Source organism: Cetorhinus maximus, chromosome 8, assembly GCF_964194155.1.
Source record: "Cetorhinus maximus chromosome 8, sCetMax3.hap1.1, whole genome shotgun sequence".
Classification (NCBI taxonomy): Eukaryota; Metazoa; Chordata; class Chondrichthyes; order Lamniformes; family Cetorhinidae; genus Cetorhinus; species Cetorhinus maximus.
Window position 1 is genome coordinate 33,272,053 of NC_135886.1, and position 12,245 is coordinate 33,284,297.

The following is a 12,245-nucleotide window of genomic DNA, read 5'->3' on the forward strand; positions in this document are numbered from 1 at the left end:
CTATTGACCATTACTCTCTGATTCTTATTGTTTAGCCAACTTTGTATCCACGTTGCTACTGTCCCTTTTATTCCATGAGCAATAACTTTTCTCACAAGTCTGTTGTGTGGCACTGTATCAAATGCCTTTTGAAAGTCCTTGTACACCACATCAACAACATTACCCTCGTCAACCTTCTCTGTTACCTCTTCAAAAAAACTTCAGCAAGTTAGTTAAACACAAATAAACACACACACTTTAGAAATCCATGCTGGCTCTTACTTATCAACTCATATTTTTCCATGTGACTACTAATTCTATCCCAAATAAGTGTTTCTAGAATCTTGCCCACAACTGAAGTTAAACTGACTGTTCTGTAATTAGACAGATTTTTGATTGACAAGGGAGTTAAGGCTTATGGCTGATAAGCAAGAAAGTGGAGTTAAGGTCACAAATTAGACAGATTTTTGATTGACAGGGGAGTTAAGGGTTACGGGGACAGGCATGAAGTGGAGTTAAGGTCACAATCAGATCGGCCATGATCTTATCGAATAGTAAAGCAGGCTTGAAGGACCAAATGGCCTCCTCCTACTCCTATTTCTTATGATCTCATGATCTTATGATCCGCATTTTCCTCAGTGGTATCCTTAGCCCTTGATGGTGCTCCAGATGGCTGGAGGGGAGCACTACCTGGCACTCAGTTGGCATCCTCTCCAAACATCTCTATATCACTGGCACCACTAACTGATCCATAGCATAGGTCACATTGCATAGTGTACATCAGTGCACAGTTCCTGCATACACTTCAAGTGCTACTGCATATGGTTCTCTTGAGATTGGCTACTCTCTCAAGGGAGGAGCTCATGCACTCAAAGCCCTGAACCATTGTGGTGCCTGTGAGGTGGATGGGCTCTATTCTCGGTCCACAATCACGCGTTCCCACAAATCGGAATTCCCTGAGGAATTGCATCTGTTGCTGCTGGTCTAGCAAAGCCTCCTTTCCCGTAACACCCGAGGCCCTGCATCTGTGCTCAGCTGTCTGTCCTTTGTCCTTAAGAGGAACTGCCCACTGTTTCTGGAACCTCTACCAGCACACTAGTATTGTGCACCTCATCCAGTACTCAATGTGTGAGAGGACCCACCAAGGTGAGTATATCGGCACTGGTGGATGGTAAGCTTGAAAGATGTGGCAGTGTTTCTTCGAAACTTTGCTGATTATTTTGGCCCCGTGGAGAGGGAGAATGTTTCCTTGGGTGGACATCTGCACTTGTGGAAGAGACAAGAACAGATCATGCGAGTTAGCCTTGAAGAGCAGAAGACTCTGCTGTACTGAGACTTTCCAGTGTAATGGAGTTACACTGGGAGTGCAATGCACACCCTTGGTGAGCAAATGGCTGATTTTCTTGAGGTCTCCAATCCTGGATATTTCCCTTGCTTTACCTTGCATTGGTGTGACAATAGAAAAGAAGGACACCCTTCCATCTGTTTGGGTCCTCTTTCAGGAATTATGTACCCATTTCTCCTGCAAGGACAAAAGAGATTGCGATAAGGTGCTTCTGTTCTTTATGGTCAAAGGCAACTGTTCCAATTCATTGGAATATGCATGTATCAGTGGTGACAGGCCCTCAGCAGCAATGTGACTCTTCTGAGGGTTCAGTACATAGCCTGTGCACTCATTCCTCCCTTATTCATGAGCAGCACGTGGCTTCAAGCTCCTCAGTTTGTGTGTCTGCTGGAAGGTGAATACCCAGATGTCTGTCCTGAATGTTGGGGGTAGCACTCATCTTGAGTCAGCTTGTCCTGCTCTGCTCTGCTCATTCTCCAAGTCATGCTGCATTCCAAGGGGAACGCTTACTAGTCAACCTATGTATGGGAACACTTGGTATGCGTAGAAACTTTCAAGTCAGCGAAAGGTCCTTCAGCATTTTCCACTCCCTGAAAATGCTTGCGATTTTAAACAACAGAAGAAAGCATCAAACGACTTTAGAATCAAAACAGCACCCTGAAGAAGTCAACCAGCAGCTGCCTTGTTAGTTTCTGATGATCCCTTTATGTAGGACTAATAGAGTCTTCCCACTGCTGATAACGTGTTCAGCTCTGAAAGGCATTAACTGGAGCACCGAGTTTTGAAATAACATATTTGGCATCAAATCAGCATTGCATAATGATTGACGTCAAGACTTCCAGCAGCTATTCACTGTGTCCAAGCTCTAATGCCCTCACCACTATGTTGTCTGGCACAATTTACCCCAAAAGTGTGTGTGCCAGCACAGATGCTATTTTGAAGGCCCAGGGGTACTTGTGGTGCCCAAAGAACAGATGTAAACAATCCCAATTCACAGCCGGGAATTCTGTACCTCTAGAAATAAACCCCAGACCTTGATTTGCTTTTGTTTATGGCCTTATTTGCCTACATAATTACTTTAAGTGATTCACATATTTATTACTCTCTTTGCTCCACCACTCCATTGAGGTTCCTACTTTTCAAGTGATATGTGACTTCCTTATTTTTCCTTCCAAAATGTAATATCTCACACTTATCAGTGTGATTCACATATTTATTACTCTCTTTCAGTGTGATTCACATATTTATTACTCTCTTTGCTCCACCACTCCATTGAGGTTCCTACTTTTCAAGTGATATGTGACCTCCTTATTTTTCCTTCCAAAATGTAATATCTCACACTTATCAGTGTTGAAATTCATTTGTCAGTTAGATGCCCATTCCAATTCCCACTGGTGTTAATTAGGCTCCTCCATTTTTTGGTTATTATATAAATATTATGCTAATGTTTGTATTATGTTGTAAATTAGCATTTGGCATAAGAATCCAGCATATCTTCATTAATAGAATGTTGGCTAGGTATTTTGCGCTATTTTTGAAATTATATTAATTATTTGACATACAATTATGTAGCTGGTTTTTTGTTAATATGAAGCAGTTTTCACTTCACAACGATACAAAGGTGAAGGTATAACTTTGGCATCTGTCGGATTCTGGAACGGAATGTTGATGTCTCCTTAAGAAAGTCACTTCGCATCACTTGGACGTAGCACTATGCAGGGTATAGCTTCAGTGCAGTATCAAACAGGGGTTAAAAATTAACCTGTGAGGGCTCTCACAGTACTGCACTGAAAGTTTAACTTGGAGTATATTCTAAATCCTAGAATGAGTCGTGAGCCCATACTCACATTTTTAAAGTAATGTTTAACTGTCCCAATGGCTTGGTGTTTTTTTTAACCTAAAACATATCTTAATGATTCCCTCAAAGTGTTTATTGTTTATTTATTTTAAGGAGGGATGTAAATGCATTGGAAACAGTTCAGAAAAGGTTTACTGACTAATACCTGGAATGGGTGAGTTGTCTAGTGAGGAAAGATTAGACTGGTTAGGCTTTTATCCGCTGGAGTTTAGATGGGTAAGAGGTGACTTGACTGAAACACGTAAGATCCAGAGTGGTCTTGACAGGGAGGATGTTTCCTTTTGTAAGAGAACTAGGGGTCACTGTTTAAAAATAAGGGGCCGCCCATTTGAAACAGAGATGAAGAGATTTCTTTTCCTCCCAGAGGGTTGTGGGTCTTTGGAACTCTCTTCCTCAAAAGGCGGTGGAGAATGAGTCTTTGAATATTTTTAAGGCAGAGGTGGATAGATCCTTGATAAGCAAGGGGGTGAAAGGTTATAAGAGTAGGTGGGAATGTGGAGTTGAAGTTACAATCAGATCAGCCATGTTCTTATCAACCATGCTCTTATTAAATGGCAGAGCAGGCTCAAGAATCCCAAAATCTTGCCAAGGAATAATCTTATTAGCAAAAAAGGACAATCACTAATTTAGAATGCAAACTAACAAGTTCTTTTGATACTTAATATTTCATCAGTCGAGCCATGGCATGATACACAAGTTCAACGCGTGTCGGTCAGTCTTTCCTGTGGATCCTGGGACTGCTGGGGTCTTTTCTTTTTGGTTCCTTGAACCTGGTCTCTTGATTACGGCGTCCTTTGAGATTTTAGCTTAACCAACTTAACTCTAAAATACATACAAATTCCTTTGCAGATCTAAGGCTTCAAACTCTAGTGGATCCTTTTATCAACTCACAACTTCTCAGCCCACCTTAACTTCACGTCCATCTTAACTGAAGTTACACACGTTACAGCTGCCTGCTGAATGTTCTCTCTCTCTCTCGTTTCATATCCTGATTGCGTAGTGTATATTACCTAGAGAGACAGCAGCCTGACTCAGGTAGTTATTTCAAACTGGTTTATTTAAATTTGCATGATGAGCTGCTAAGTAGGCACCTCTCTCCTGAGTGCTGCCTGCTAAATCTGCTGTCCAGAGTCTCCAGCGCATGACTGCTGATGTCACTGTTACCTTATGGTCTACATCACTCGTTACCATAATTGTTCTATTAACCCATTACTCTACATCTCTTCCTCTCCTGATCACTTTAGCCCTGGAAACCCAGTCTATACTGGATCCACTGATCACTAATACTGGATTCTTACGGCAACCTTCAACCCTGTGACAATTATGTTAGTCACTAGCTCAGCCTAATTCTTATGGAAACCCTTCAGCCCATGAAAAATACCCGTCAACTGGTAATGTCTTCGACAGTACTGACTTCCTAGGAATTTATCTCTCCTGATAAATTTCCCCCAGCAAGTGTCCTGTGAAAAATGCTAAACCTTATCAAGTGCAAAGACCTCAGTGGTGCACCCTTATTTTTATACCCTTTTTGCAAGTAGCTTTGCAACATTTGGCCTGAGTATGTGCACCAGGGGCAACACAACTAACAACTCCTAACACAATATTGGCAACTCTTGACCAATGGGAAGTGCGTTCCTAGCTTCCCCACAACAATCTACCCTTAATTTATATGCCTTAACCAGAGGTCCGTACTCAGACCATTCTTCTAGGCAAACAGCTTTGTAGCTTTAGTTTCTATTTACTGTTAAGCTAGACTTGCTGGAGGCCAAATGTGCAAATGTGTCCTAGATATAACTTCAGTTCACTTAACATGTCCTTTCTTAAAGCTACATTACATTATTTGGCACTTATTTGGCTAACTTTAAGACTTCCTTAACAACATACCTCAAAATTCATGAACCATCCCAAATAATACATACAAATTAAGACTTTTCATCACTAATCATATGTATAGTACAATTTGATAGCTTAAGCCTTATTAATTACCCATATGTACCAATGAGCTGAAGTCGAACAATTTCATTGGCTGTAAAGTACTTTGAGACATCCAGTGGTTGTGAAAAGTATGATATAAATGAAAATATTTCTTTTTTTTTGGTATGCAATAGTAAGGCTCAAGCAGAACCCTCAGCTACTATGTTGACAATGTTTCAAAGGACTCTGTTTTTGTGAATAACTTAAAAAGTATTGGGAAATACAATGTACTCACTGGTGGTTGAAATATTTAATGTTCGTCATCAGATTATAAGTTGCTTACACATCAATCTAAGGCCTCTGGAACTGTCCCAAAAAGAGACCTCATTAGAAATACTCTTGAAACATAGTTACATTCTGAAGATACATGTTTGACTTATTTGATGATTTGGGGATAGTATTATTAAGCTAATTTAAGAACTAATTTGATTGACGGGCCCGTCATAGCAAACACTGGTTTTCAGTTGAGGCAGCTTTGGTTAATGGTGAATGGAATTGTTCCTCTTTCTTTTGCACCTGCCCGGACTAAAAGTAAGAGCATCATAATTGAGTCTGGTGCATTATGTTCTTCATTGTCCTCTTGTTGCACTATGACATGGATAAAGGCTAACAAGAGGACTCATTAATGCATAAAAGGTTTTCATTGACAACATAAGCACTTGAAGCACTTCCGGTAGCTGCTTCTCAATTTCCGTTGTTTTCAAAGAGACACTGTTGGATTTTAAATATCATAAGCTACCCAACATCTGCATCTTGTTTTAATCTTCCTGGTATTAATCTTTTCACTAAAATTTTATCAGCAATTTTCAGCCTGTCGTATCATCTGTTTTGCGCTTTATTCCCCATTAGTTTGAAGAGGTCAGGAATGCCTGGTGGGTTACACTGCACGCCTTTATTGGTCAGAAGTGTTTAACCAGTGATCTAGGGCAGAATTTTCTGGCTGGCGGGGGGGCAGAGCGGGAGCGGGCGCAAGCAGGCGCGGATTAAGGCCCGCCCAGCATGAATCGCGGCTCCCGAGGACAGTGGGAGTGGGCGGGCGGCGGCGGGAATGCAGTGACTGCCGGGTCCAATGGTGACCTGACGGCCTGTTTTAAAAAGTTGCTGCAGCCTTTCAAAGGCTGTGAATCATGGCCAATGGAAGGGCTCCCCAGAGCCCTGCTGGTGAGCAGGCCAGGCAGGAGGGTAGGGCAGGGGCGCACTGTGCCCCTCATTTTTCAGATGATTGGCTTGCTGCCCTCCCTGAGGATGTGGCAGCACGGTGGGAGGTCCTTGTAGCCCAGGATGGGAGGGGGAGGCCCTCCCCACAGGACCAAACGTGCCTGGGAGAAGGTGGTGGAGGTGGTGAGCTCCTGCGAAGTGGTGCGACGCACCTGGATCCAGTGTTGCAAGCGCTTCACTGCTCAGGAAGCATCCCCATGTTGGCACTGGTCACTTAACCCAGCAGGTAGGCTTCTACCCCCTGCTGCGCCCCCCACCCCCAAATCTGAGTGTAGTGACTGCATTGAATCATTGACGGCATGTGTTCTCCGCTGGATGGGCCAGCAGATATTGCCCATGCTGAGGTCACCCTGAGAGGGTGGTGAAGAGATGGGTTCTGCACCTGCAGCATGTGGTACACTGAAACCCACATGACTGTTTTGGGGGCAACCTGGAGGAGCTGCACCGAGGCGCAGTGCCGGGACTCCATGACATGTCAAAGTCATGGTGATGACAGGCTGGGAGGGGAGCTTCAAGGTGGTGTGGCACCGATTGATCTGCTGTCATCTGTGCTCCACGTGCTTGCGCCCCCTTGCTATGGAAGGTTAGATCGTGTGGTGCCGAATGTGATGTAGGCAGCATTTGGCCAAGGGGGACAGGCCTAGCATCTTTGTGTGAGTGTTCGGCAGCAGTGGGGTGAGAAGACACTGGAGCCCTGCAATGCCCCACTCTGGTTGGGGTGGGCCGTGCGCGAAGAGAGCCCAGGTACAATTAGCACTGTCAATGACCTTCTCTCCTTTTCAGGAGAAGAATGCATGTAATGCCATCAAGCGGGTGAGGACTGGTGGTGGCCTGGCACAGTTGGCAATTCTCAGCCTCTTCGAGCAGGAGGCCCTAGATTTGGAGAGGCGCCATGTGCTCAGGTCCACTGGAGTCTCACCAGTGTCACACCATCTCTGTCAGGCAGGCACCAGCGCAGATACTAGCACCTCGGTGGGAATTAGAACATCCCAGGGTACAGTGGCGAGAGCACCTCACAGTCGCTGGAGGAGCTGGCAGAAACAGAATTTGCCCATGGCGCCAGCAGTCAGAGGACTGCAAGGGACCAGGCACATGCTCAGTCGGTGCCTGATGATGTGCCTCTGGAGTTGACTGTGATGCAGCAAGTGCAGGAAATGCAGCCGGGTGTGCGGGAGTATCTGGTGGAGATACATGAGGCTATGCTTGGCTTGGTGTCCGTGGTGGAGGAGTCTATGCGGACTATCGCTGAAGCAATGAGCCTCATGGCTGAGTGCCATGCGTCCTCCATGGAAAGAGTGGTGACTCTCGTGGAGAGGCCCCTCCAGGAGACCCATCAGGGCTTCCTTGGGATGTGTTCTAACAGCAAGCCCTCACATCGGCATTGACCTCAGCTGGTCAGTGGCAGTGCGGGAGATGGCCTGGGCACCAAGTTTCCCAGCTCGGTGCCCATCCATCCACGGTGAGCAGGGAGGTCCGAAGCGACCTCACATCGGCGCAGCAGCTGCCTGTCATCTCTGCGGGCTCCTCTCAGGGTGCTCCTGATGAGGGCGGCAGCTCCTCTGCCCCTCTGCCAGTTACCGTTGAGTCCAGTGAGGCTGCGATGACTGGGGAGATGCCAGCTGTGGAACTGGCAGATCCCTCCCAGAGCCAGCACAGGCTGCATGGGCCAGAGGACGACTGCCAAGGTCATCGAGGCCAACAGGACAGCAGAGTCAGCAGGCTGTCTCAGATGCCACTGCCAGCAAGGGGTTAGCACCAAGACGTAGCATCCGAAAACGTAAACATAAGGCTCCTTAGGCACACCATAGGTTTATCACTGATGCTTTTGTGTTGGCCCGAGATGAGGGCCAGAATTTTCCCGTCGGTGAGTTGGGGGTGGGGCCCGCTCGCTGATGCGAAAATGACGTGGGATGATGTCGGGAGGAACCCACGGCGTCATCCCTGTCCATTTAAATCTTTAGGAAGGCGGGCGGACAGCAAAATCAGCTGTCCGCCCGCCAACCTGTCAATGGCCAATTGAGGCCAATGACAGGATAATTAAGACAATTAAAGACCCTGCCCATCTAACCTTATGGCTGGTGGGCAGGCAGGGCACCCCAGCAGGCTTCTGAAAAAATATTAAACCTTATGACATTATCACATGAGGGGGACATGTTAATTTTTTTTTAATTTTTCTATTTTTAAAGTTTTTTAGACTGTCAGTAATCTCCCTGATACAGCACTTAGTCTATGTGCGCAAAAGAGCGCACTTAGACAGTTGGGGAACCCCGCCCCCCCCAGCACAGGAAGCGCATAGTGCATAGCGCTTCCTGTCAGGTGGCCTGCCCACACAAAATGGGGGCAGGCCCCGTTTCAGCGGCGGGAGTCGGCTGTCCGCCCACTGCCAAGCCGGTGGGGCCCGCACGCCCACCAAGGGCAAAATTCTGCCCGAGGTCTTTATGAGTAGGTGTGATTTTTAACACCTTTGTCATTTTGCTTCATTAAATTTCTTTGGATGTAATATTAAATTCAGACATGTCACCATGGCTGAGGGTGCCTCTTTTCTTCTGCAGTTGGATGGTTTCCAAAAGTGTTTTGTGGGACATTCAGCTTTATTAACAAGGACCTGAGTTAATGTTCCTAACCAGGCAGATTTTGAACTTAGGTATCGAGTATGGAGCCTACAGCCCAGGCTTGTCCTGGAGGTTCATCTGTGGTGTGCTAGCTGAAGGTTCATTGGATTAAAACCTCTCATGTGTCTCTGCCTCCCTGGAGTATGCCCAGATCAGTATCTACCCGCTCAGCATTTCCCTGTGCATGCTCATCCTCGGACTCACTGCTGAACTCATTGTGTGCAGCCACAGCGACTGCGTTGACGTCTTCATCAGCCACAGCGTCCCCTCTTTCCAGCGTGTCTTGAGGAAACCGATGGTTCTCTCCACCACAGCCCTTGTGGAGGCGTGGCTCCTATTGTACCGCTGCTCAGCCTCTGGATGGCAGAGAGGTGTCATGAGCCACCTTCTGAGGAGATAGCCCTTGTCACCCAGCAGCCATCCATCCAGCCGGGCTGGAGCACTGAAGAGCCCCGGCACCTGGGAGTGTCTGTGGATGTAGACATCGTGGGAGCTGCCTGGGTATCTTGCACAGACTTGTAGAATCAGCATCCTGTGATCACACACTATCTGCACGTTCATGGAGTGGAAGCCCTTCCTGTTGACGAAGGCACCGGGCTCACCTGCTGGCGCCTTAATGGCCACATGTGTACAGTCTATTGCAACCTGGACGCGGGGGAAGCCAGCAATGGCCGCGAAGCCTCTGGCTCGCTGTGTCTGGTCTGCCTGGTCCCAACAGTCGAGAATGAAGGTCAATGCACGCCTGAACAGAGCATCTGTAACCTGCTTGACACAAGTGTGGACAGCTGATTGGGAGACACTGCAAAGATCACCCACTGACCCCTGGAAGGAGCCAGAGGCATAGAAGTTGAGGGCAGCTGTGACCTTTAGAGCTGCTGGCATAAGGTGTCCACCCACACAGTTAGCAGAGATCTCAGGCCCAATCATCTGACAGATTTGGTTGACTGTTTCCCTTGAGAGACGGAGTCTCCTTCGGCACTGCATCTCAGACATATTGAGGTAGCTGCTTTGCCGCCTGTATACCCTGGCAGCAGGATAGTGATCTGTGGCCCCTTCCGTCTTCGACTACCTCTTGGTCCTGCGCTCCATGTGCTTGCACCTGTCCTCCAAAAGGTGGCTTCCCTGGAGGCTGAATGTGCACCCCTAGCCTCCTCCCCCTTCTAGCCTCAGAAGAGGTGCCTCCAGTGGAGAGTTCAGCTCCCATTCCCAGGCTAAGGGAAGGCTTCCTGAAACCTGCAGGCCCAAAAAAGATTCCTCACTGCAGCGTGCTGACCTGAAAGTTGTGAGTCCAGACCCAGCAGCTGGTATGCATTTTGAAGTATTGCAGATCACACAGGCAAGTATCAGTAACTTTGAGAAATCAATATTTGACAGTGCGCACTCGCGTACCCACCGAGCCCTCTTATCCCACCCATGAATGAGGTTTATACAAGTGTGTCCTACCAATCTGCCCGTTGCACCCATGTGCCGACCCGAAGATCGCATGGGTGCCGAAAAATCGCCATTGATTGGCGCCTGAAGGGCCTTAAGTGGCCGGTTAATTAAAGGAGATCAATGCGCGCCCGCCCAACAAAATATTGTGATGGCACGCAGTGATGTCGGGATGCTCGCCCGACATCACCGCGTGCCCTTTTACACGCCAGTGGGAAAATTCTGCCCCTAATGTTTCAGAATGTTTTGCATATTAGGTCAGAGGAAATTAGGGCTTGCCTATGGAAGCAGACTTTTGCATTGGGTACATGGCCAAAGTAAGCTTGAAACATAAGGGTTCTAGAACTTCATCTTCTGGAAATCATTAACAAATTGACCTTCATATGTGGAACTAATTTCGACACAAGAAGGTCATTAGTAGCTGCAAATGTACCAACAGTCATTTGAATGATTTTATTGAAGTGTTGGATTTTAAAAAGCATTTATTAAGTATTCTCCTCAAGTGTGTTCTTTTTGCTGATGTTCCCCTGGCAGTATGGAACCTGAAGTCTCATATAAGACCCCAGCTCTTTTGTTTTCTGCCCTCTGCCTTGGTATCCGGTCTTTGTTCACTGCATTGGATACTTCTGAAGTTGTCAGTTATCTCATTGCCTTTAACAAGAGTCACACTTTGGAAAAATTGCTTCGGTTCTCCCCTACAACACCAAGCAATCCGCTGGCATTTCAAAAGTTGTGTGGGTAAAGCTGATGATATTATTGACTATGTGAGTCCATGTGTTCAATATTGGCGGAGAGATATATGAAAGAATAGTGCACGTGATCATATTGAATACCTAAAGCATTCTCTGGTTACAGGAGCCTATGTAAAAATACAACATGGGCTGATGTCAGATTTTAAAGGGGCTAGCTTCAAAGACACTGGGAGGAATCTTACCACCTTTAAAAATTTTCAAAAGTCTGGATGAAAAGTGGGTCCTAACCCTGCTGACAATATCGGGCTGCTCTCCGGCATGACCTCACCAGAGGTGGCCAATTAAGAGCCTACTTCTGGCAGCACCATCCAATTAGGAATGGCAGAAGAGACAGGCACCCAGCTAGGCTGGTGGGAGGGCCCGGAGCATTATCCTATTAGCAGGTCCACCAAGAGAGGTGGCCGCTGCTGCGACAGGCAGGATAACAGGACAGTGCCTCAAGATGGAAACGCCCTCTGAGGAATTGCAAATTATTTTAAATGATTAGTGCCCATACTGCCAGACCAGCATTATGGAGGACTACCCTGCCACAGGAATTGCCTACAGATACAGCTGTGGCCCTATGACAGAGGTTGCCCCTTGGGGGTGGGAGGGAGGGAATGGGGGTTTGCTGAGTTTACATACAGGAGGCTTTGCTGTTCCCCAGCTCCCCAACCCCAACCTGCCACCAGGAGGACACCTCCAGGGACCTGCTGGGCTCCGCCCACAGCATGGGGCACGCCACTGTCAGCAGCATACCCAATCTGACCCTAATTAGTGAGGTAATTGGCACTAATTGGCTGCTTGCCACTGACGGCCGTGTAGCTGTTTTCAGTGCTCACCTGCCCCTGGCAAGTTTGGCCAGAGGTAGGAACATGTCAGGTGGCTGATGCGCCATTCCCAAAAGTTCCCCCACTGCCTGCCACCAAAGCTGCCTCCATGTGGCTGGTAAAGATTCTGCCCAATGTGAGGAGCAACATCATGTTAAAAACTGACTAAGCAATGTCTTAGGATGTGTTCCACTGTTACTTACAACATTATTTTTGTGCTCCAAATTCACACCGTAGATTTACAGTATTTATTCCTGTATTCTTCCT